The 26,931-nt window shown below is 45.4% G+C and overlaps 1 long non-coding RNA gene across 1 annotated transcript; it reads right to left on the reverse strand.

The window, feature by feature from the left end:
- Nucleotides 1-1,301: 1,301 nt before the first annotated feature.
- On the reverse strand, nucleotides 1,302-9,786 carry LOC120993523. Its single transcript, XR_005777296.1, has 3 exons — nucleotides 9,612-9,786; nucleotides 3,996-3,999; nucleotides 1,302-1,312 (listed from the first exon to the last, which is right to left on the reverse strand). It is a non-coding gene; the product is annotated as an uncharacterized LOC120993523 (long non-coding RNA).
- Nucleotides 9,787-26,931: the final 17,145 nt, after the last annotated feature.

A 26,931-nucleotide genomic window follows, 5' to 3' on the forward strand; every position in this document is an offset into this window, starting at 1 on the left:
TGTTTAATCACCACTGCCCAACCTATGTAGTACCTGCCATCCTGGTTATACCTCGATCATCCACAAAGAGCACATGATCTGGATTATCTAATAGCTGATTTACCCAATCCTGCTGTACCTTGTGACATTTATCTGCAAACAGTCATGAGCCTCTTCCTCTGGATCTGGAAGTCTGGAAGAAAAGTTTAAGTGCCTTACTCTTCCCTCCCCCTTGCTCCAGAGGCAACAGGGTGGCTGGATCCAAAATATTACATCTTTGAACATTTCAGGTGTCATATGAATACCCTATATGTCAATGAAAACCCATTACATTAATCAAATAAAGTGGATGATCCTACATCAACACAATAATATTCCTGATAGGCACAAAATTTTGATGAATAGATTGATGAAAAAAATTACAATAGCTGGAATTCTGTGATATAGGAACAATTCTATAAAGATAATATTATCTAGAATGGTCACATATATTAGTAATTAGGACAAATAATCTACACGATGAATCCATGATAGTACTTAAACACTTGATCTATGAGCTTCAGGAAATAGGTTTGTGATATGTCATGATCGTCTGTAACAGTGCCAATTGTGCAAAGCCAAGAAAGGTAATACAATCTAGAATGAAAGTTCATGACATGAATTTTATGTGTTAGTAGTAGGTTAAGAAATTGACACAATAAACATATGGTCGGGATCAGTTATTAACTGTTAATTTAGTAACTTTTTGGTGTATTAAAATACATATATACCGTTGAAAAAAACATATTTGTGTACTAGTCGTCTCTCTCTTGCCTTTTTTAGAAATTTGGACTGAATTCCCAAGCTGAGCTGGATGGGCATATGTCTTTTCTCAGCACTATAAAACTATGTGATAACTGTAACGGATCTCCTGGCACCCCGATCGGGTACCTCCGTCGATGGATGCTCCTAGTGCTTCCCGAGGACTCCAAGCACTCCACTTGACACTCTAAGCACTGCAGACCCCACGAACCGCCAAAGCGTGGTTGAGGTCTCGCCGTCTCCTACCCACCCTGGACCTATGACAAGGCTCCAGGCTCCAGTGGGTGAACCTCTCCTAAATCCATAGAGCAGGAACAGCTCTTACAAGAGCTAGTAGTTATAGCCCGGGGAGTATAGCAAATCTTCAGCGTATAGCAATCCCCAGTGTTGATCAGTTACCCAAACACCAGCCTCAACATGATGAAGGGTAAAACAGGAACTCACTTTATTGAAGATCAACTCAGTATATATACAGTTCACAGAAGTCTAAAAACATAACGCAATCAACCATGAACAACATGCAAACAGACATCTTCACCCCCTCCATAATGAATGAATAGGAAGAGAGGAGACACATGTGATGGGATTATCTCCTGATTGTATCATAGGGTGATCTACTCATCTAGGAGTCGGCTGATATTATAATCAACTATCTTAATCCCATCACTAACAAAATCAGTGGGAGTCTCAGTGCAGAGTTAACCTTTTTGTGTTGCTGAATCCACACCATGCCTTTTTAATGGGCAATAGGAAATATGTGGCATATAAATTACACACATAAATCAGGGTTCATAGTTCCTTGTAACCCCAAAAGGTCTTAGGGGGTCTCTATAGTTCTCGGTCTATAGTCTGTAGGAAAGAGGCTGGCCCTCAGGCTTCTCCAGCAGCCCCAGTAACGGCTCAGTCCGTCACAATAACCAATTTGCTTATCCTTAGTCAGGATGAATATGAACATTTAAATCAGCAAGCGGAGATATACCGAGGTTCAGTCCTAACCAGACTGTGGCCTTCTTCCGGCACATAAGGATTTAGCAGAGTTATATCACACACTTTGTAAATTATCACATCTAACTCTGCAGGCAACAAAAAGGTTCTTGGGTTGTACTTTCATGAGGATAGACGTAATATCACTGTCACTTTGTGGTTCAGGACTATCTCAGAACCTTTATCAAGCATGGCTTGTACAACTGCTACAGCTCTGATGCAGAAAGGGGCACCTCTGGCCACGGGGCCAAGTCTGGCTAAATAATATGCCACAGGGCGCTGTTACTGCTGGCCATGCAGTTGGGTGAGGACAGCTGAAGCATGGCCATTCACTTCTGTACAATACAATCTAAATGTGATAATCTGATAGGCCCAGTGCAGGGGAGCACAAACTTGTCATTTTTAGGCATAAAATGCATCTACCACCTCATCTGTAAGGTGGAAAGGACTAAAAGACAAACAATTATAAAGAGGTTGCATCAAACTTGCATATACAAGGTTTGCAATAAGGAACAAGGACCAAAAATGATATCCTAAGTGCATTCATATTTCTGGGCAAAGGGATGTCTTCCACAGTTGGTCTTCTTACATTCAGGGATGAGATGTTTCACCCCAGGAAGGCATCAGTAATGCAACAAAACATAATTTTGCAGTATACATATTAGGTGAGTTCTAGGCTCCCTGTGGCAGCACCACCCAGGTATACTGTTTACCCTCAAGTGTGAAGGCAAGCAACTACCAACTGTCTGAATGTAGTGGTGCTGAAAAGAAAACATTTGTCAAATCAATCACAGTGGAGTGGGTAGGGGTAGTGGGAACCTGAGCCAACAAGGTGTGTATTGGAAACAATGGAGCTGTTACAAACTGTGGCTTCATTGACAGCACGTAGGTCACGTACCATCTGGTATCAGGTTGGTTTGCCCTTGTCACTTTTCTTTTTCAAAGGGAACAAAAGAGTGTTAAAAGGGGATACAATCTCCTTGATAACCCCTTTTTCAAAAAGTCTCGGACTGTTTGAGATATGGTATCTGACTGTGCCCTACTCAAGAGATACTGCATCTTCCTGGGAAGTGGGGCGCCAGGTTTCATTACCACTTCCACAGGAGGAACTGGGCACTTGCCAAAATCCGTGGGTCTAATAGCCCACAGATGGCCCAACATTCCCGCAAGCAGGGCTTCCTTCGCATCTTCTAGTAGTACTGACAAAAAGATGGACCAGGGATTTTTGTCAAGCTAGCAAATCTGTACCCAGGAGGCAACAGGGGACGTTACCACTGACCAGCAACCGGGCAAGCACTACCTGGGTAAGGACAAATCTAACACAGATGGGTTCTGTTAAAAAGGGGAGTGTACTACTTTCCCATCCACTTCTACCAAAGGACTGGTGTTCTTGGAGATTAAGTCAGGGGAGGCCATATTTGCTGGACAATTGTCTTGGCTGCTCCAGTATCAATCAAAATGGGACTACTTCTTTATCACCCAGATTGAGGGATATTATTGGGGCCGGAATTGAATCTGCTAAATGTTTAAAAGTACAGCCGATACTGGATTGCCTGTTTCCTAATCTTGGTCTAACTTTCCCCCCTCACCTGTGTCATCCTAATGACAAAAACATGGATGTCTTTGGAGGCAGTGATCCAGGCAACACAGAATACGATCCTCTTGTGTGGTGTGGATGAAGAGTACCACACACAGCACAACACTCTCATCTGGGTTCTGGGTCCCGCAGACTCTGCAGGTCCATCTTCCAGGACCATTATAGGGTGGCAGACCTACTGTTTCCTTTCTCTGTTGGGGAGGTGGTTTAACATTATCCTGATAACATTCACAACCCGACTTTCTCTGCCTCTCTACACCTCCTCCTCTATATACTTGCCTCTCGCAAGAAGACTTCTGTCTGTTCTGCGAGCTTGTTATCTTTCAGCCACCCTTTATTTCCATACATGCTTTTTCTCACTACTACTCTCAGTTTACCATCGGAGATGGTGGGGGGCATGTTTACACTTTTCATTAGCTTGCTGATGTTTTTCACTGCCTGTTTACATTCTTTAATAATTCTGCAGTATCTTATCTCAAGGTTAGCATTTTTCAGCAACATCATATGAAAGACAGAAAAAAACTGAATCTGTCCAGGCTTAAAGCTACAGTTTACCACAGTTGAGACCATCTCCATCACAATCCCCTCCTTTTGTGGTTCTACCAAATGTGCAGGAGGCGGGACTTCACTTGACTTTACTTGAAAAACAGAAACATAGAAGTTAAAACATTTTATCTGAATAAACAATACTAGCTGTCATGACTAATTATTAATATGTGTATCCTATATGTACTGACTCGAGTGAGTACCCCTGTTGGTGCTACTTGGATCTATGTGTATTGTTTCACGATTGTAGCCATATCCGGAGAAATACCAGTAACTAAGATGGCTGCCGGGCAGGAAGTTCCCTCAGTTAAGTTGGCCGCTGGGCCGGCTGGAAGTTACAGGAGTTAAGATGGCAGCCAGGCCGGAAATTGGATTAGTTAAGATGTCCGCTGGTGAGGAAGTTACCTCAGTTAAGATGGCTGCTGGGGGGTGTGGTAGGGTCTCACCGCGCCATCTTGGAGGGTAGTGTCAGTGGCGTCATATATTTCTGTCCAGTCCAATTTCTTATACTTAATTATTTTCATGTTGATTTTTTTTTATAATATCAAGAATAGAATGTTCTAAATTCAAGGGCTAATGTCCTGTGTTCACTCCTGTGAGAAACTCTGTAATAATTTTGCTCCTTTTTGACCTAAAGCCAGAACACACACCCCTCCCTGTGTGATGATCCTTTTCATTCTCGACTTAACTCTTAATTTGGCCCCATCATCACATCAGTAGAGCTGATTTCGCTCACAGTAAACTGGGCTGTGTGACCTTCCTCTACTAGTCAGTTTTCTAGTTGGCAACACACAAGGTCAGATTCCAGGTCCACACAGACATAACATTCAATGTCGAACAGACATATTGAACACTTTCTCATACTTTTACACACACAAATGTTTGAACTTATTAACAAATGACATACAAATAACATACATATGTGCTCCATACACATACACACTCAGTACCTCACGCACATTTTCTTTTGATTATATCCAATATATCTTAGTATTGCAGTGTTATTACTATCATACACTCACCTAAAGAATTATTAGGAACACCTGTTCTATTTCTCATTAATGCAATTATCTACTCAACCAATCACATGGCAGTTGTTTCAATGCATTTAGGAGGGTGGTCCTGGGCAAGACAATCTCCTGAACTCCAAACTAAATGTCAGAATGGGAAAGAAAGGTGATTTAAGCAATTTTGAGCGTGGCATGGTTGTTGGTGCCAGACGGGCCGGTCTGAGTATTTCACAATCTGCTCAGTTACTGGGATTTTCACACACAACCACTTCTAGGGTTTACAAAGAATGGTGTGAAAAGGGAAAAACATCCAGTATGCGGCAGTCCTGTGGGCAAAAATGCCTTGTGGATGCTAGAGGTCAGAGGAGAATGGGCCAACTGATTCAAGCTGATAGAAGAGCAACGTTGACTGAAATAACCATTTGTTACAACCGAGGTATGCAGCAAAGCATTTGTGAAGCCACAACATGCACAACCTTGAGGCGGATGGGCTACAACAGCAGAAGACCCCACCGGGTACCACTCATCTCCACTACAAATAGGAAAAAGAGGCCACAATTTGCACGAGCTCACCAAAATTGGACTGTTGAAGACTGGAAAAATGTTGCCTGGTCTGATGAGTCTCGATTTCTGTTGAAACATTCAAATGGTAGAGTCCGAATTTGGCGTAAACAGAATGAGAACATGTATCCATCCTCTGATGGCTACTTCCAGCAGGATAATGCACCATGTCACAAAGCTCGAATCATTTCAAATTGGTTTCTTGAACATGACAATGAGTTCACTGTACTAAAATGGCCCCCACAGTCACCAGCTCTCAACCCAATAGAGCATCTTTGGGATGTGGTGGAACGGGAGCTTCGTGCCCTGGATGTGCATCCCTCAAATCTCCATCAACTGCAAGATGCTATCCTATCAATACGGGCAAACATTTCTAAAGAATGCTATCAGCACCTTGTTGAATCAATGCCACGTAGAATTAAGGCAGTTCTGAAGGCAAAAGGGGGTCCAACACCGTATTAGTATGGTGTTCCTAATAATTCTTTAGATGAGTGTACATTCCAATGTCATGATGTCACTCCCCCCCCCCCCCCCGTGCAGCTACGGCCCCCTGTCTCTCCCTCTATATTCACCGGGCAACAGAGACACGCACTGTGCGGGGCACACAGGCACACAAGACACAATACTTCATCAGCGCTGCACTGCATCATCACTCAACTTTCCACAATGCTTAGTATTGCCATCCTGTAATCTTCAACTTCTTCACATCCATGGTCCTTTATAACATACACACAATGTGTCTTTCTGAATCTTTCCCAGACTAGCTTTCTCTGAGCTTTCTCCCTAAATCAGGGTGCCACTGTACTAGTACTCCTAGGGTTAAGATTCCCATACTTCATCCCTGCAACTTCTTCAACACTGTCTCCCATGGATTTATTCACTTACTTCCCACATACAACCAAGACAGAAGCTGGCACCTTGTCCTTCACGCTCCCAAGCAAAGCTCACCCCTGTCTACCACGTCTGGTCCACCAGTCCAGGACTAACCCTCCGCCACTCCAGGCAGATAATTTATAGTCCTCCTGGGAGTCCCCAGGGCCACACCCTCCATCACTAGGATAATTTAGTGGCCATTAATTTGAGTCCCACTCGGGGCTACCCGGGGTTACACCCTCCATCACTAAGACAAATAAATCAGTAACCCCTAAATCAAGCCCCGCCTCGGAGCACCGCAGGGCTACACCCTCTGTCTAAACAGGACAGATAATTTAGTAGCCCCTAATGCGGCTCCGTCCCCCTGCCAGGGGAAATCTCTTGCTCTGCTTAACCGTTAACTGTGAAGGTGCCTGACACAAACCACACAGACAAAACACAAACACAGAAGAGCAAACTCAAAAGAAGGATTCTAGGAACTCAGGATTTTACATCAACCGAAGTTGCTACTACGTACGTAACCTCAATAGCAGAACAGATTACCACAGCACAGTGGAGCAGCAAGAGGCAGGTGAGATAACCAAAATTTTCTCATCTTGTCTCTGAGGCTGCAGTCCTCCTCCTCAAGCGTGGTCCACCGTGCTCTGGGAACCCCAAACTTCGGCTAGCGGCGTTACTTCTCCTGAGCCCCACGTATCGGGCGCCATCTGATAAAGATGCCCTCAATTGGGGCTGATTACGTTTGCTCTACTGCTCCAAATTAATAGTAACCCAAGGGTTTTACGTGCACGGAAGAAAATAACTATGACACACACACTGGGTTCAAAGCAAATTCTTATTTATTACAGGAAGTACAGTACTTTATATAGACATCAGAGAGGCATCCCCCCTGAGGCATGTGGCTTTGTTACATTGGCTAAAATATGAAAATAAGAAAAGAGATAAGACTTGGCATCTGCGCAGTGTGCATTGTGTTACTAACTCTGGTATGTAAATATCTAGCTTTAGAGGTCATCTTGTAATGGAGTCTGTACTAACAACAGAAAAACATATATGACGTAGCAAGGAGGCATGTTCTCTTCGGTAGGATGGAACCTTTGTGCTCTGGAGAAGATAAGGTGTTGTCTGAGAGCTAAAGTATTGTGGGAGATTTCTTAGCTGAATTCAAAGAATGTAGTCCACATCTCTATCAAAAGTGCGGAGGATGATGAAAAAATGATAAATTCAAGATGGGTACATGGTAAACTCTGCAGAGACAAGGAGTGGCTAAAATAAGTCATCTTGGTGGTCTGGGTAGAATGGAGAAGACGAGGAAAGAGAATATCTACATTAAAGGAGACGTCACTGGGAATAATAGGTATATAGTACTGTATTCTCCTGTATGTTTGGAAGCGCTGAAAGACCGGGCAGCAAGCTGAACGTAGGGCTGGCATGATGCTATAGTGGCCCATGTTTCATCTCCTTTGCTCTATATCTTAATTAGAGACAAATGGAAAAGGAGGACAAGATCACAGCAGCTTTTGCTAGTACCACAGAAATACAGCTTTTGGAGAGGTATTTTATGCTGTATTGTGGTATTTGCTTCTCCTGGGGCAGCATTTTGTGCTGCACTGTGGTATTGCTGGCCCTGCCTACTTGTGTTGACCTTGCCTACTTGTGTTACACAGCCTTCTGATAAATTTGGCCCACTTACAACTTAGAACCACTTTAATCTTTTTTTTTTTTTTTCCAGGGCCACTTTAAGGTCCCAATCCGCCCCTGGGTATATGTGATTTAAAAAACTTGCATATTTGTAATAAAATTCATATGGGAAGTTTGCAAAAAGGTTTTAACCCCTTACTTACTTGAGAGTTTTGTGCCTAATTGACCAGACACCCTTTAGCAATTTTGCATATGTGATGTTATTAGCAGCTATAACTTTTTATGGCAGAGTAGTATCTCCACAAAAAAAAATTCAAAATGTACCAAGTGTGTAATAGGGTTGATATTCCTGGAGGAGTTTGTAACATAAAAAAAGATTTATCTTCAATATATAAATGGTCCAAATAATGGGAAGTGCAGTTCAATGTTTCCAAATGTAAAATAATGCACTTGGGAAGAAGGAACCCTCAGTCTGGATATCGTTTTGGCAGCTCTAACATACATAGTGACACAGTAACATAGTTTATAAGGCTGAAAGAAGACATCTATCCATTCAGTTCAGCCTGTTATCCTGCAAGTTGATCCAGAGGAAGGCAAAAAAAAAAAAAAGAGAGGTAGAAGCCAATTTTTCTTTCACTTTAGGGGAAAAAAATTCCTTCCCAACTCCAATCAGGCAATCAGAATTAGTCCCTGGATCAACAACCCATCGCTAGTAACTATAACCTGTAATATTATTCACTTATTATACAAAAGGTCTTCCAGACCAAAAAATCTATTTAGGGGTCCCAACAAAAAAGTTTAATGTATATAAAACTAATTCTTTAATTAAAGAATTAGTTTTATATACATTAAACTTTTTTGTTGGGACCCCTAAAGGGATTTTTTGGTCTGGATGACCTTTTGTATAATAAGTGAATTTTCATCCCGAGGGCTCCAACCTAGGGCTCATTTTGTTGTTTATTCTGTAATATTATTACAACCCAGAAATACCTCCAGGCTCCTATTGAACTCTTTCAGTGAATTCACCATCATCACCTCTGTGTCTGCTATGTCTTGTTCACAGGAGCCCAGAACTGTATACAGTACTCCATGTGTGGTCTGACTAGTGGTTTGTAAAGTGGCAGGATTATGTTCTCATCACGGGCATCTATGCCCCTTTTGATGCAACCCATTAACTTATTGACCTTGGCAGCAGCTTCCTGACACTGGTTTCTACAGCTTAGTTTGCTGTTCACTAAAATTCCTAGGTCCTTTTCCATATCAGTGTTACCCAGTATTTTACCATTTAGTATGTACTGGTGACATGTATTTTTTCCTTCCTATGTGCATAGCCTTATATTTGTCAATGTTAAACCTCATCTGCCACTTCTTTGCCCAAGCCTTCAATCTAACCAGATCCCTCTGTAGCAGTCTACTGTCCTCCTCCATGTTAATTACTTTACACAGTTTAGTGTCATCTGCAAAAAAAAATGATATTTTACTGTGCAAGCCTTCTACAAGATCATTAATAAATAAAGGGCCCAATACTGACCCCTGAGGTGCTCCACTAGTGATAGTGACCCAATCTGAGTGTGTACCATTAATAACCACCCTCTGTTTTCACTGAGTCAGTTATTTACCCCCATACAGACATTTTATCCCAGTCCAAACATTCTAATTTTATATATTAACCTTTTATGTGGTACAGTGTCAAATGCTTTGGAGAAATCCAGATATACGACATCCATTGATTCACCACGGTCAAGTCTAGAACTTACCTCCTCATTGAAACTGATTAAATTAGCTTGACATGACTGATCCCTCATAAAGCGATGCTGATATGGCGTTATTTGCTTATTTTCATTGAGTTACTCCAAGATAGCATCTCTTAGAAAACCTTTAAACAGTTTACCCACCAAAGATGTTAAACCTACCGGCCTATAGTTTCTGGGCTCTGTTTTTTGGCCTTTTTAAATATTGGCACCACATTTACTATGCACCAATCCTGTGGAACACTCCCTGTCAATATAGAGTCCTTAATATCAGAAATATGGGTCTGGCTATGACATTACTTAATTTTCTTAGGATACGGGCGTGTATGCCATCTGGTCCCGGCGATTTGTCTATTTTCACCTTTGTTCATCTGTGTTAGTGAGGACTTCAGAAGAGAAAGATTCAGATGTCTAGATATCAGACAGCTTCAAAATGAGTTGCACAGTGTGGACAATGAGCAGGGAAAGCAAGTAGGAAGCATCACTGTATAGCTAAAAGTATAACCAGTAGGAGGAGAGAGATTGTGATTCCACTGTATAGAGTGCTAGTGAGAACAAACCTGGAATACTGTGTCCAGTTCTGGAAACCCCACCTACAAAAAGACACAGGTAAAATGGAACAGGTGCAGAGACAGGCTATAAAAATGGTGGAGGGACTTAAGTATCAAACATACCAGTATAGACTTAAAATATTTAGAAGGTCATGTATTAAGACCAGTGTTTTTAGACACTGGTCTTAATATCCCCTATAGCTGGCGGTGAATCCGCCAGAGTTATGTAGAGGACAAGCCTCTACATAACTTCAGCAGATCCACCGCTGCTTCTAAATGTAATCCAGCTTTCTTGCTGTCTTACATGTAGACAATTTTCTTACGCCTTAACCAGGCATAGAGAATGGTAAATGAAATGGGCCTGCCAGACCGTCCCCTTGTCACGAGGGTTTCAAGAACCACGCCTGACTCCGTTATACCCGGGGTCAGGAAGTCGCAGCGGTTGGCTGCGCGCTCTATGTAAGATAGGGCTGTTTCCTTATGGTAGCTTTCTGGGTTTGCTTTGCAACCCTTTTTGGCTCACTCAGGGATCCGTAGCTCCTTCTCCTCAGCTGTTCCTTGTCCAGCACTCCCAACCTCCTTATATTCCCCTTCACACTTCTCTGGTTGCCAGATATAGAGCTTCCTGCCTGGACATCTATTCTGACCCTCTGGAGCTGTGTTGCTGCGTTCTCTGGTTGTTGGTCCAGAACGCTACCCTCCGGATCCCTGTTGGACCTTTGTGGTCTGCTGTGGTCGACCACCTGGGTGTATGTGTTTGTCTGTATTGTCTGTCCTCTCCCTGGTGTTTCCCTCTTAGTGTCAGTGGTGCGGACTAGCAATCCCACCGGCCCGTTCATTATCTAGGGCTCATTTTAGGGAAAGACAGGGTTTAGGCACGTGATCGCCGCACGGGTGAGGAACCCGTCTAGGGACGTCAGGGCAGTCAGGTGCCAGCCGCAAGGTGAGTCAGGGGTCACCACCTTTCCCTCTCCCTTGGGCAGGGCTTTCCCTTTTCCCTCCCTGTGCGTGACGCCGGTCATTACATTATATCTGGCCCTTATTTTGTGTAGGTAAAAAAAAAAAAAATAATAATATTTTTTTTTTTACCTACTTAGAATCCAGTATGGATCAAATTGCTGCTCTGTCCAAACAATTTCATGGCCTGTCTTTGGAGGTGGCAGGATTGAAGGCGTCGGTCCTCCAGCAACAGCAGCAATTACAACTGACCGCAAGCCCAGCGGTTGCTACTGGTAACCAGGTTGTTGCGGAACCCAAGGTCCCTCTCCCTGACAGATTTTATGGGGGAAGGGACAAGTTTTTGACATTCCGTGAGGCCTGTAAATTATATTTTAAACTGCGCCCTTACTCCTCTGGTAATGAAGAACAGCGGGTGGGGGTTGTTATTTCCCTGCTGCAGGGGGACCCGCAGTCCTGGGCGTTCTCTTTACCCACTGATTCCCAGGCTCTTCGGTCAGTGGATGAGTGTTTTCGGGGCCTTGGGTCTCATATATGACGACCCTGACCGAGTCGCACTGGCTGAATCAAGATTACGGAGACTCCTACAAGGAGAGCAGCCGGTAGAGGAGTATTGCTCTGACTTCCGTAGGTGGGCTACGGATACCCAATGGAACGACCCGGCTCTCAGGAGTCAGTTCTGCTCTGGGTTATCCGAAAGGGTTAAGGATGCGCTTGCATTATATGAGACCCCCTTTTCCCTTGATGCGGTTATGTCCCTTTCTATTTGAATAGATAGACGCCTTAGGGACAGGTTGAAAAAACCGGAGCAATTGGTAACCCCTCCCAAGCAGCAGTTAGTCTGTACGGACTTAGACAAGCCTATGCAGCTAGAAGGAACTACTCGTCAGGTACGTCCTCCTGAGGCCCGCCGTAGGCGTGGGGTTTGTTTTTTTTGTGGGGAGAGGGGTCATTTCATTAATGTCTGTCCTTCTTTCCTCAGAAACAAAAGACCGTCGGAAAACTACTAACCCCAGGCTGTGTGGAGGATGTCAGCCGGGGGGTATACGTTTCCTCCCTACGTACATCGCAATTTGTGTTGCCAGCGGTTATTGTTTTTGGTGATAAGACGGAGACTATTTCTTTCTTTCTAGACAGCGGAGCAGGGGTAAATTTGATAGATGCCCATTTTGCCCGCACTATGGGTTTGTCTCTCTGTACGCTACAGAGACCTATTCCCATATTCGCTATTGATTCTGCTCCTCTGTCTCAGAGAAACCTCACCCACATTGTTCATAATTTACACCTTCGGGTAGGGGACCACCATAACGAGATGCTTTCATGTTATGTTCTGGAGGGGCTTCCCACTCCGGTAGTGCTGGGTCTTCCCTGGTTGGTAGCGCACAATCCAGTGGTGGATTGGCAGGCCAGGGAGATATTGGAGTGGAGTGAGCAGTGCAGAGAAAATTGCTTAAATAGCAATTGCTTAGTCGCCTCCATAACTACCCTACCTACATTTATTTTGGATTTTGAAGACGTTTTTTCTGAAAAGGGTTGTCAGAAGTTACCACCTCATCGTCCTTATGATTGCCCGGTTAACCTTATTCCCGGCGCAAAATTACCCAAGACCAGGTTATATAATCTTTCGGGTCCAGAGAGACAAGCCATGAAAGATTATATCTCCGAGAGCTTGGCTAAGGGACGCATCAGACCCTCTTCTTCACCCGTGGCTGCAGGGTTTTTCTTCATTAAAAAGAAAGATGGGGGCCTGCGTCCTTGCCTAGATTTTCGCGAATTAAATCGGATAACCATCCGAGACCCATACCCTCTTCCTCTCATTTCTGACCTGTTTAACCAGATTGCGGGTGCTAGGTGGTTCTCGAAACTTGATCTTAGGGGGGCCTACAATCTGATTCGTATTAACCACCTCCGGACCGCCTAACGCAGGATTGCGTTCCGGAGGTGGCAGCGCTGCGCAGAGTCACGCATATACGCGTCATCTCGCGAGACGCGAGATTTCGCTCAAAGCCGGCCCGCGCATGCGCATCGCGGGCCGGCAAAATTAAAAGAAGTATTTCGTCACCAGCCTGCCAGCAACGATCATTGGCTGGCAGGCTGGCGATTTTCAAAAAATCCAATCCAAAGTCATATAACAGATCATATTAGTAAATATGATCTGTTATATGGCTTGTCTGCTCCTGTGCTGGTCCTTTTCGTCGGTTGGATCCAGCACAGGAGCAGACTGAACTGTGAGTAGCACCAACACTACACCTTAGCCCCAGATCACCCACCTGCACCCCAATTAACCCTTTGATCACCCCTTTGATCGCCCCTGTCAATCACTAGTGAAAGGAAAAAAAGTGATCAGTGTAAACTGTCACTTTTTTTTTTTCACTGGTATTGGCTGTTAGGTTTTAGGGATAGTTTAGGCCCCTTGGTTAGGTAGTTAGCGTCAGTTAGCGCCCACCCCACCGCACCGCAGTCACTTTTATTCGCTGTTTAGCGTATCGCTAATCAGCATTTGTACTTTTATAGTATCTGTAAGTGATCAAAACTGATCACGGTCAGATCTATAATAGTATTAGTGTCACTTTAGTTTGCCCTCCACCCAAAACGCAGTCTTTGCCCGATCAGGCCTGATCGGTCGCCCACACGTGCGTTCACCCACGCCCGCCCCACCGCAGTGACAAAAAATATATATTTTTTGATCACTGCACATTCATTTTACACGCACTGCGGCGATAAAAAAATCAGTTTTGATATTTTTTATCAACCGCAGCAGCCTCCGGTACTTCGCTAGCCTCCCCTTTGTAAGACAGGTTTGCTTTTTTTCTTGGGTAGTCTCAGGGAATACCCCTAAATTTAGTAGTCCAAAATGTCAAACAGGGGGTATTCTTCTGAAGAGGCCTACAGGATTCTGACCCAGTCGGATGAGGAGTGGGAACCCTCATCTGACGAATCTAGCGGGTCAGAATATGAACCTGTGGAAAGCAGTGGCTCTCTGACCCAAAGTTCGGACGAGGAGGTGGAGGTCCCTGGCAGCACCAGGCGTACCCGGCCCCATGTCGCTAGACCACAGGTTACGCAGGATCCGCTTCAAGAGCAGCAGAGTGGGGCTGTCGCTGCCGGATCACGTGGGGAGGCATACACCAGCAGCGCAGCCCTTCCTGGACCTAGTACCAGCACTGCCGTACAACATGGTGAAGTAGCGAGCACCAGAAGGGCAGTTGAAGCTGGTACGGTGGCACGTGCAATAGTTACCCCGTCGCAGCCACCGCAAAGACAGGCCCGTAGAGCCCCTAGAGTCCCTGAGGTGCTGGCAAATCCTGATTGGCAGTCACCAACTTCAGCCGCACCAGTAGTTCCCCCTTTCACCGCCCAGTCTGGAGTTCGGGTTGAGACGGCTCAAATCGGTTCGGCCCTGGGATTTTTTGAGCTGTTCTTGACTGCGGAGCTCTTGGACTTAGTCGTGGCAGAGACCAACCAGTATGCCACACAATTTATAACCGCTAACCCGGGAAGCTATTATGCCCAGCCTTTCCGGTGGAAACCAGTCCAAGTTTCCGAACTTAAAATTTTTTTGGGCCTTCTCCTCAACATGGGCCTGACAAAAAAGCATGAATTGCGGTCATATTGGTCAACGCACCCAATTCATCACATGCCCATGTTCTCTGCTGCTATGTCCAGGACACGATTTGAGACCATCCTACGTTTTCTGCATTTTAGCGACAATACCACCTCCCGTCCCAGAGGCCACCCTGCTTTTGACCGGCTCCACAAAATTCGGCCCCTCATAGACCATTTCAACCTGAAATTTGCAGATTTGTATACCCCTGAGCAAAACATCTGCGTAGACGAGTCCCTAATACATTTTACCGGGCGCCTTGGCTTCAAACAATACATCCCAAGCAAGCGTGCCCGGTATGGGGTCAAATTGTATAAGCTCTGTGAAAGGGCCACAGGCTATACCCACAAATTTCGGATCTATGAGGGAAAAGATCAGACCCTGGAGCCGGTCGGTTGCCCTGACTACCTGGGGAGCAGTGGGAAGACAGTCTGGGACTTGGTGTCACCCTTATTCGGCAAGGGGTACCATCTTTATGTGGACAATTTCTACACAAGTGTGGCCCTCTTTAGGCATTTGTTTATAGAACGGATTTGCGCCTGTGGCACCGCGCGAACTAGTCGCGTGGGCTTCCCCCAACGGCTTGTAACCACCCGTCTTGCAAGGGGGCAGAGGGCTGCCTTGTGTAACGAAGAACTGCTCGCGGTGAAATGGAGAGACAAGCGTGACGTTTACATGCTCTCCTCCATTCACGCAGACACGACAATCCAAATTGAGCGAGCAACCAGTGTCATTGAAAAGCCCCTCTGTGTCCACGACTATAATGCGCTCATGGGAGGGGTGGACTTCAATGACCAGATGTTGTCTCCGTATTTAGTTTCCCGCAGAACCAGACGCTGGTATAAGAAGGTGTCTGTATATTTAATTCAATTGGCGCTCTACAATAGTTTTGTTCTCTACAGTAAGGCTGGGAGAACAGGATCCTTCCTCAAATTCCAGGAAGAGATCATCGAGAACCTCCTTTACCCAGGAGGTTCCGTGGCCCCATCCACCAGTGTAGTTAGCCGTCTACACGAGCGACATTTCCCCAGTGTCGTTCCTGGTACCTCAACCCAACCGTCACCCCGAAAAAGATGTCGTGTCTGTAGCAGGAGTGGAATAAGGCGTGACACCCGCTATTTCTGTCCTGACTGTGCTGACCACCCTGCCCTATGCTATGGAGAGTGTTTCCGGAAGTACCACACACAGGTACACCTAGCATAGGGATCACATCTCACCAGGACAGGCACACAGGGCTATTAGGGCCCATTCACTCACAGCTGCTGCAAACCTCTCCTTTCACCTGGGATAAAGTGCATAACGTACTTCGCCACATCTTTGGGCGATTTGCGCTTTGCACATTGTCCCATGGGGAAGGAGAGGTTTGTTCTATAAAAGGTAAAAAAAACTAAACAAAAAAAAAAAATACCGGTAAGTAAAAAAGTTAAATGTTCAGTTAAAAAAGTTTAAAAAAAGTTTCTATGTTCTGTTCAACAGTTAATAAAGTTATTGCTTTGCGGCCTGGTTTTTTCTTTTTTGTTTTGTTTTTTTTACCTTTCAGGTGGACCAACCGATCGACTAGCTGCAGCACTGATGTGCATTCGGACAGAAGCATTGCGCTGCTGTCAGATTACACGCAAGTCGGTGTATGCGGCGCTGCAAGACGAGATTTCTCCTCTGCAGTAAAAGATACGTTTGCCGAGGCATATGAGCTGAGGAGGTGGCGGTGTTCATATACTTTGGCAAACACTTTGTATATATAAAAAAAAAAATCCCGGCAATGATTTATTCATCCACATCGATTGATGTGAATGGAGAAATCTGGTTTGCCAGGGCATACGAGCTGAAGTGGGTATGGATGTTGGGCGGAGCTCCTATGTCCTGGCAGACGCCTTTCCCCTCCTTTTTCTTTTTTTGGCAGAGATTTTTTCATCCACATTGATCGATGCGAATGAAGAAATCTGTGCCGTTCATTTTTTTCTTTCAGCCCAGAGGCTGAACGGAAAAAAAAAATCTCATTACCCGTATGCTCAATATAAGGAGAATAGCAGAAACTCCTAATGCTGGGCATACATGTAATGATTGCGGAGACCCTCAAATGCCAGGGCAGTACAAACACCCCACAAATAACACCATTTTGGAAAGAAGACACCCCAAGGTATTCGCTGAGGGGCATATTGAGTCCATGAAAGATTGAAATTTTTGTCCCAAGTTAGCGGAAAGGGAGACTTTGTGAGAACAAAATAAAAAAAATCTATTTCCGCTAACTTGTGCCAAAATTTTTTTTTTCAATGAACTCGCCATGCCCCTCATTGAATACCTTGGGGTGTCTTCTTTCCAAAATGGGGTCACATGTGGGGTATTTATACTGCCCTGGCATTTTAGGGGCCCCAAAGCGTGAGAAGAAGTCTGGTATCCAAATGTCTAAAAATGCCCTCCTAAAAGGAATTTGGGCACCTTTGCCCACCTAGGCTGCAAAAAAGTGTCACACATGTGGTATCTCCGTATTCAGCAGAAGTTGGGGAATATGTTTTGGGGTGTCATTTTACATATACCCATGCTGGGTGAGATAAATATCTTGGTCAAATGCCAACTTTGTATAAAAAAAATGGGAAAAGTTGTCTTTTGCCAAGATATTTCTCTCACCCAGCATGGGTATATGTAAAATGACACCCCAAAACACATTCCCCACCTTCTCCTGAGTACGGAGATACCAGATGTGTGACACTTTTTTGCAGCCTAGGTGGGCAAAGGGGCCCACATTCCAAAGAGCACCTTTCGGATTTCACAGGTCATTTACCTACTTACCAGACATTAGGGCCCCTGGAAAATGCCAGGGCAGTATAACTACCCCACAAGTGACCCCATTTTGGAAAGAAGACACCCCAAGGTATTCCGTGAGGGGCATGGCAAGTTCCTAGAATTTTTTATTTTTTGTCACAAGTTAGTGGAAAATGATGATTTTTTTTTTTTTTTTTTTTTTCATACAAAGTCTCATATTCCACTAACTTGTGACAAAAAATAAAAATTTCCATGAACTCACTATGCCCATCAGCGAATACCTTGGGGTCTCTTCTTTCCAAAATGGGGCCACTTGTGGGGTAGTTATACTGCCCTGGCATTCTAGGGGCCCAAATGTGTGGTAAGGAGTTTGAAATCAAATTCTGAAAAAAATGACCTGTCAAATCCGAAAGGTGCTCTTTGGAATATGGGCCCCTTTGCCCACCTAGGCTGCAAAAAAGTGTCACACATCTGGTATCTCCGTACTCAGGAGAAGGTGGGGAATGTGTTTTGGGGTGTCATTTTACATATACCCATGCTGGGTGAGAGAAATATCTTGGCAAAAGACAACTTTTCCCATTTTTTTATACAAAGTTGGCATTTGACCAAGATATTTATCTCACCCAGCATGGGTATATGTAAAAAGACACCCCAAAACACATTCCTCAACTTCTCCTGAGTACGGGGATACCAGATGTGTGACATTTTTTTGCAGCCTAGGTGGGCAAAGGGGCCCACATTCCAAAGAGCACCTTTTGGATTTCATAGGTCATTTTTTACTGAATTGGATTTCAAACTCCTTACCACACATTTGGGCCCCTAGAATGCCAGGGCAGTATAACTACCCCACAAGTGACCCCATTTTGGAAAGAAGAGACCCCAAGGTATTCGCTGATGGGCATAGTGAGTTCATGGAAGTTTTTATTTTTTGTCACAAGTTAGTGGAATATGAGACTTTGTATGAAAAAAAAAAAAAAAAAAAAATCATCATTTTCCACTAACTTGTGACAAAAAAAAAAAAATTCTAGGAACTCGCCATGCCCCTCACGGAATACCTTGGGGTGTCTTCTTTCCAAAATGGGGTCACTTGTGGGGTAGTTATACTGCCCTGGCATTCTAGGGGCCCAAATGTGTGGTAAGGAGTTTGAAATCAAATTCTGAAAAAAATGACCTGTCAAATCCGAAAGGTGCTCTTTGGAATATGGGCCCCTTTGCCCACCTAGGCTGCAAAAAAGTGTCACACATCTGGTATCTCCGTACTTAGGAGAAGGTGGGGAATGTGTTTTGGGGTGTCATTTTATATATACCCATGCTGGGTGAGATAAATATCTTGGTCAAATGCCAACTTTGTATAAAAAAATGGGAAAAGTTGTCTTTTGCCAAGATATTTCTCTCACCCAGCATGGGTATATATAAAATGACACCCCAAAACACATTCCCCACCTTCTCCTGAGTACGGAGATACCAGATGTGTGACACTTTTTTGCAGCCTAGGTGGGCAAAGGGGCCCATATTCCAAAGAGCACCTTTCGGATTTGACAGGTCATTTTTTTCAGAATTTGATTTCAAACTCCTTACCACACATTTGGGCCCCTAGAATGCCAGGGCAGTATAACTACCCCACAAGTGACCCCATTTTGGAAAGAAGAGACCCCAAGGTATTTCGTGATGGGCATAGTGAGTTCATAGAAGTTTTTATTTTTTGTCACAAGTTAGTGGAATATGAGACTTTGTAAGAAAAAAAAAAAAAAAAATCATCATTTTCCGCTAACTTGTGACAAAAAATAAAAAGTTCGATGAACTCACTATGCCCATCAGCGAATACCTTAGGGTGTGTACTTTCCGAAATGGGGTCATTTGTGGGGTGTTTGTACTGTCTGGCCATTGTAGAACCTCAGGAAACATGACAGGTGCTCAGAAAGTCAGAGCTGCTTCAAAAAGCGGAAATTCACATTTTTGTACCATAGTTTGTAAACGCTATAACTTTTACCCAAACCATTTTTTTTTTACCCAAACATTTTTTTTTTATCAAAGACATGTAGAACTATAAATTTAGAGCAAAATTTCTATATGGATCTCGTTTTTTTTTGCAAAATTTTACAACTGAAAGTGAAAAATGTCATTTTTTTGCAAAAAAATCGTTAAATTTCGATTAATAACAAAAAAAGTAAAAATGTCAGCAGCAATGAAATACCACCAAATGAAAGCTCTATTAGTGAGAAGAAAAGGAGGTAAAATTCATTTGGGTGGTAAGTTGCATGACCGAGCAATAAACGGTGAAAGTAGTGTAGGTCAGAAGTGTAAAAAGTGGCCTGGTCTTTCAGGGTGTTTAAGCACTGGGGGCTGAAGTGGTTAAGGAGGGGGATGAGTGGAAGACAGCGTTTAACACCCCTGAGGGGCATTATGAAAATCTAGTTATGCCTTTCGGTCTGACCAATGCTCCTGCCGTCTTTCAACATTTCGTTAATGACATTTTTAGTCATCTAATCGGCAGGTTTGTGGTAATATACCTAGATGATATTTTAATTTATTCGTCTGATCTGAGAACACGTGAGGTGCATGTCAGACAAGTACTGCAGGTCCTACGGACGAATAAATTATATGCTAAAATTGAAAAATGTGTCTTCGCCGTTCAGGAGATGCAATTCCTAGGTTATTTTTTATCTGCTTCAGGTTTCCGTATGGATCCTAGGAAGGTCCAGGCAATTTTAGATTGGGATCTTCCTGAGAACCTCAAAGCACTGCAACGGTTCTTGGGCTTCGCAAATTTCTATAGGAAATTCATTAAAAATTATTCACTTATTGTTAAACCCCTTACTGACATGGCTAGGAAGGGGACTGATTTTTCTAAATGGTCTGACGCCGCTAAAGTTGCTTTTTCCTCCTAAAAGAGAGGTTTACCTCGGCACCTGTACTAGTCCAACCTGATGTCTCTCAGCCTTTTATTGTTGAAGTCGATGCGTCAGAGGTGGGAGTGGGGGCGGTGCTGTCTCAGGGTCCGTCTCCTGGCAAATGGCGTCCTTGTGCTTTCTTTTCTAAAAAACTATCTGCAGCAGAAAAGAACTACGATATTGGCAATAGGGAACTATTAGCTATTAAACTAGCGTTTGAAGAATGGCGTCACTTTTTAGAGGGGGCAGTCCACCCCGTCACTGTGATTACGGACCACAAAAATCTTCTGTACCTCGAATCAGCTAAGCGTCTCACCCCTAGACAAGCTAGGTGGTCGCTATTTTTTACCAGGTTTAACTTTGTGATTACCTATCGTCCTGGGGCAAAGAATACCAAGGCTGATGCACTATCTCGTTGTTTCCCTGGAGGGGGTAATGTGAGTGATCCGGTGCCCATTCTTCAAAGAGGAGTGGTTGTTTCTGCGGTACACTCTGTTTTGGAGGGGAAGGTGTTAGAGGCCCAGGGGGACGCCCCGGTCTCTTGCCCCTCAGAGAAATTGTTTGTACCGTTGAACCTGCGTTTCGAATTATTAAAGGAACATCATAATTCGGCACTTGCTGGGCACCCGGGTAGTAAAGCAACCTTGGAGCTATTGTCTCGTCGTTTTTGGTGGCCAAGGTTGCGTCAGGATGTATTGGATTTTGTGTCTTCTTGTTCTACCTGTGCGCGCGCAAAAGTTTCACATACACGTCCTGCAGGGTCTCTATTGCCACTTGTCATTCCCAATAGACCATGGACACATCTGTCAATGGATTTTATCACTGACTTACCTTTGTCTGCGGGTAAAACTGTTATTTTGGTAGTAGTGGACAGGTTTAGCAAAATGGTACACTTCATTGCGTTACCCGCACTACCTAATGCTAAGACTCTTGCTCAGGTATTCGCCAGTGAAATCGTGAAGCTTCACGGGGTCCCCTCCGATGTTGTTTCGGATCGGGGTACCCAGTTTATTTCTAAATTTTGGAAAGCTTTTTGTTCCCGTTTGGGGTACACTTGTCCTTTTCCTCAGCTTTCCATCCTCAGTCGAATGGACAGACTGAGCGTACCAACCAAAACCTGGAGACATATCTAAGATGTTTTGTGTCTGAAAACCAAGAGTTGTGGTCATCATATTTAACGTTAGCTGAGTTTGCCATAAATAATCGTCGTCAGGAATCCACTGGCAAATCACCATTTCTTGGTGCATATGGTTTTCATCCCCAATTCTGTACTTTCAAAGAGCTTGGCTCTGGGGTTCCCGAAGAGGAACGGTTTTCGTCATCTCTTTTATCGGTATGACAGAAGGTGCAAGCTAACTTGAAAAATATGGGAGGTAAATAGAAATGCATGGCTGATAAGAGACGGTCGCCAGGTCCGGACCTAGGAGTGAATGACTATGTGTGGTTGTCTACTAGGAATATTAAATTGAAGGTTCCCTCTTGGAAACTGGGTCCTAGGTTTATTGGTCCTTACAAGATTGTAGCCATCATCAACCCCGTGGCTTTTCGCCTGGAGTTATGTCTTTCATAAGTCGTTACTAGGGATGAGCGAACCCGAACTGTATAGTTCGGGTTCGTACCGAATTTTGGGGTGTCCGTGACACGGACCCGAACCCGAACATTTTCGTAAAAGTCTGGGTTCGGGTTCGGCGCTTTCTTAGCGCTTTTTGAAAGGCTGCAAAGCAGCCAATCAACAAGCGTCATACTACTTGCCCCAAGAGGCCATCACAGCCTTGCCTACTATTGGCATGGCTGTGATTGGCCAGTGCAGCATGTGACCCAGCCTCTATATAAGCTTGGGTCACGTAGCTCTGCACGTCACTCTGCTGATACAAGCGTAGGGAGAGGTTGCTGCTGCGACGTTAGGGCGAGATTAGGCAGATTAACTCCTCCAAAAGACTTAATTCAGTGATCGATCTCCAGCTGTGGATCATTGAAGTGCTGATATTGAATTGCTCACTTTTTTTAGGCTGCCCAGAGCGTTTTTATATCACTTTTTTCTGGGGTAATCTGCGGCCATTTTGTGGCTTGTGGTGCGCCAGCACAAGCTACCACCAAGTGCATTTAACCATCAATAGTGTGGTTATTTTTTGCTATATCCTACATCAGGTGCAGGCTGAGCCTGTGTCACCCAAGTGCATTTAACCATCAATAGTGTGGTTATTTTTTGCCCATATACTACATCAGGTGCAGGCTGAGCCTGTGTCACCCAAGTGCATTTAACCATCAATAGTGTGGTTATTTTTTGCTATATCCTACATCAGGGTCAAGCTTTCATCAAGTGCATTTAACCATCAATAGTGTGGTTATTTTTTGGCCATATACTACATCAGGTGCAGGCTGAGCCTGTGTCACCCAAGTGCATTTAACCATCAATAGTGTTGTTATTTTTTGCTATATCCTACATCAGGGTCAAGCTTTCATCAAGTGCATTTAACCATCAATAGTGTGGTTATTTTTTGGCCATATACTACAATAGGTGCAGGCTGAGCCTGTGTCACCCAAGTGCATTTAACCATCAATAGTGTGGTTATTTTTTGGCCATATACTACATCAGGGGCAAGTTGAGCCTTTCACCCAGCGCCTAAAAAATAGGCCTCACATTTCTATTCAACCAAATCTGTACTGTTTTAGCTGGTCAAATTATTTGTAGTGACCGTAAAAGCACAGTTTTTGTTCTGGGTTGAAAAACTATTCCCAAATTTGCCATTCTCAAAATTAGTAGTTTCTGCTATATCAGGCCTACTTTAAATCTATCCCAAAAAGGATATCTTAGATTCAAGGTGCTGATAGTGTCATTCTGAAAAACTTAACACACACGCTACAGTGCAGATACAAGTCTAATTCTGTGATTAAAGGTATATCTGTCAAACAGCGCGTAAAAAATAGGCCTCACATTTATATTCAACCAAATCTGTCATTACTTGTGTGCCTGTATTAGTGTAATACGGTACCTAAATAGATAGCCAGACAGTGTTAGGTGTCTGTAAAAAAAGGCCTGAATTTTAATTCAATACATTGGCCCGAATAATATTTTTCTTATTGTGGTGAACGGTAACAATGAGGAAAACAACTAGTAAGGGACGCGGACGTGGACATGGTCGTGGTGGTGTTAGTGGACCCTCTGGTGCTGGGAGAGGACGTGGCCATTCTGCCACAGCCACACGTCCTAGTGTAACAACTACCTCAGGTCCCAGTAGCAGAATTTACAGGGATATTTGGTGGGGCCCAATGCCGTTCTAAGGATGGTAAGGCCTGAGCAGGTACAGGCATTAGTCAATTGGGTGGCCGACAGTGCATCCAGCACGTTCACATTATCTCCCACCCAGTCTTCTGCAGAAAGCGCACAGATGGCGCATAAAAACCAAGCCCATCAGTCTGTCACATCACCCCCATGCATATCAGGGAAACTGTCTGAGCCTCAAGTTATGCAGCAGTCTCTTATGCTGTTTGAAGACTCTGCTGCCAGGGTTTCCCAAGGGCATCCACCTAGCCCTTCCCCAGGGGTGGAAGAGATAGAATGCACTAACGCACAACCACTTATGTTTCCTGATGATGAGGACATGGGAATACCACCTCAGATGCCAACAGATGAAACACAGATGCCAACTGCTGCATCTTTCTGCAGTGTGCAGACAGAACAGGAGGTCAGGGATCAAGACTGGGTGGAAGACGATGCAGGGGACGATGAGGTCCTAGACCCCACATGGAATGAAGGTCGTGCCACTGACTTTCACAGTTCGGAGGAAGAGGCAGTGGTGAGACCGAGCCAACAGCGTAGCAAAAGACAAAGAGGGAGCAGTGGGCAAAATCAGAACACCCGCCGCCAAGAGACTCCGCCTGCTACTGACCACCGCCATCTGGGACCGAGCACCCCAAAGGCAGCTTCAAGGAGTTCCCTGGCATGGCACTTCTTTAAACAATGTGCTGACGACAAGACCCGAGTGGTTTGCACGCTGTGCCATCAGAGCCTGAAGCGAGGCATTAACGTTCTGAACCTTAGCACAACCTGCATGACCAGGCACCTGCATGCAAAGCATGAACTGCAGTGGAGTAAACACCTTAAAAACAAAGAAGTCACTCAGGCTCCCCCTGCTACCTCTTCTGCTGCTGCCGCCTCGGCCTCTTCTGCTGCTGCCGCCGCCTCGGCCTCTTCCTCCGCCTCTGGAGGAACGTTGGCACCTGCCGCCCAGCAAACATGGGATGTACCACCAACACCACCACCTGCGTCACCAAGCATCTCAACCATGTCACACGGCAGCGTTCAGCTCTCCATCTCACAAACATTTGAGAGAAAGCGTAAATTCCCACCTAGCCACCCTCGATCCCTGGCCCTGAATGCCAGCATTTCTAAACTACTGGCCCATGAAATGCTGTCATTTAGGCTGGTGGACACAGACAGCTTCAAACAGCTCATGTCGCTTGCTGTCCCACAGTATGTTGTTCCCAGCCGACACTACTTCTCCAAGAGAGCCGTGCCTTCCCTGCACAACCAAGTGTCCGATAAAATCAAGTGTGCACTGCGCAACGCCATCTGTGGCAAGGTCCACCTAACCACAGATACGTGGACCAGTAAGTACGGCCAGGGACGCTATATCTCCCTAACTGCACACTGGGTAAATGTAGTGGCGGCTGGGACCCAGGTGGGGAGCTGTTTGGCGCACGTCCTTCCGCCGCCAAGGATCGCAGGGCAACATTCTTTGCCTCCTGTCTCCTCCTCCTCCTACTCAGCTTCCTCCTCCTCTTCTTCCACCTGCTCATCCAGTCAGCCACACACCTTCACCACCAACTTCAGCACAGCCCGGGGTAAACGTCAGCAGGCCGTTCTGAAACTCATATGTTTGGGGGACAGGCCCCACACCGCACAGGAGTTGTGGCGGGGTATAGAACAACAGACCGACGAGTGGTTGCTGCCGGTGAGCCTCAAGCCCGGCCTGGTGGTGTGCGATAATGGGCGAAATCTCGTTGCAGCTCTGGGACTAGCCGGTTTGACGCACATCCCTTGCCTGGTGCATGTGCTGAATTTGGTGGTGCAGAAGTTCTTTCGCAACTACCCCGACATGTCAGCGCTGCTGCATAAAGTGTGGGCCGTCTGTTCGCGCTTCCAGCGTTCACACCCTGCTGCTGCACGCCTGTCTGCGCTACAGCGTAACGTTGGCCTTCCCGCTCACCGCCCATATGCGATGTGCCCACCAGGTGGAACTCCACCTTGCACATGCTGGACAGACTGTGCGAGCAGCAGCAGGCCATAGTGGAGTTTCAGCTGCAGCACGCACGGGTCAGTCGCACTGCGGAACAGCACCACTTCACCACCAATGACTGGGCCTCCATGCGAGACCTGTGTGCCCTGTTGCGCTGTTTCGAGTACTCAACCAACATGGCCAGTGGCGATGACGCCGTTATCAGCGTTACAATACCACTTCTATGTCTCCTTGAGAAAACACTTAGGGCGATGATGGAAGAGGAGGTGGCCCAGGAGCAAGAGGAGGAAGAGGGGTCATTTTTAACACTTTCAGGCCAGTCTCTTCGAAGTGACTCAGAGGGAGGTTTTTTGCAACACCAGAGGCCAGGTACAAATGTGGCCAGACAGGGCCCACTACTGGAGGACGAGGAGGACGAGGATGAGGAGGAGGTGGAGGAGGATGAGGATGAAGCATGTTCACAGCTGGGTGGCACCCAAAGCAGCTCGAGCCCATCACTGGTGCGTGGCTGGGGGGAAACACAGGACGATGACGATACGCCTCCCACAGAGGACAGCTTGTCCTTACCTCTGGGCAGCCTGGCACACATGAGCGACTACATGCTGCAGTGCCTGCACAACGACAGCAGAGTTGCCCACATTTTAACGCGTGCGGACTACTGGGTTGCCACCCTGCTGGATCCCCGGTACAAAGACAATGTGACCACCTTACTTCCTACACTGCAGCGTGATAGGAAGTTGCGCGAGTACAAGCGCACGTTGGTAGACGCGCTACTGAGAGCATTCCCAAATGTCACAGGGGAACCAGTGGAAGCCCAAGGCGAAGGCAGAGGAGGAGCAAGAGGTCGCCAACGCAGCTGTGTCACGGCCAGCTCCTCTGAGGGCAGGGTTAGCATGGCAGAGATGTGGAATAGTTTTGTCACCGCGCCACAGCTAACTGCACCACCACCTGATACGGAACGTGTTAGCAGGAGGCAACATTTCACTAACATGGTGGAACAGTACCTGTGCACACCCCTCCACGTACTGACTGATGGTTCGGCCCCATTCAACTTCTGGATCTCCAAATTGTCCACGTGGCCAGAGCTAGCCTTTTATGCCTTGGAGGTGCTGGCCTGCCCGGCGGCCAGCGTTTTGTCTGAACGTGTATTCAGCACGGCAGGGGGCATCATTACAGACAAACGCA

Source organism: Bufo bufo, chromosome 3 (genome assembly GCF_905171765.1).
Source record: "Bufo bufo chromosome 3, aBufBuf1.1, whole genome shotgun sequence".
Classification (NCBI taxonomy): domain Eukaryota; kingdom Metazoa; phylum Chordata; class Amphibia; order Anura; family Bufonidae; genus Bufo; species Bufo bufo.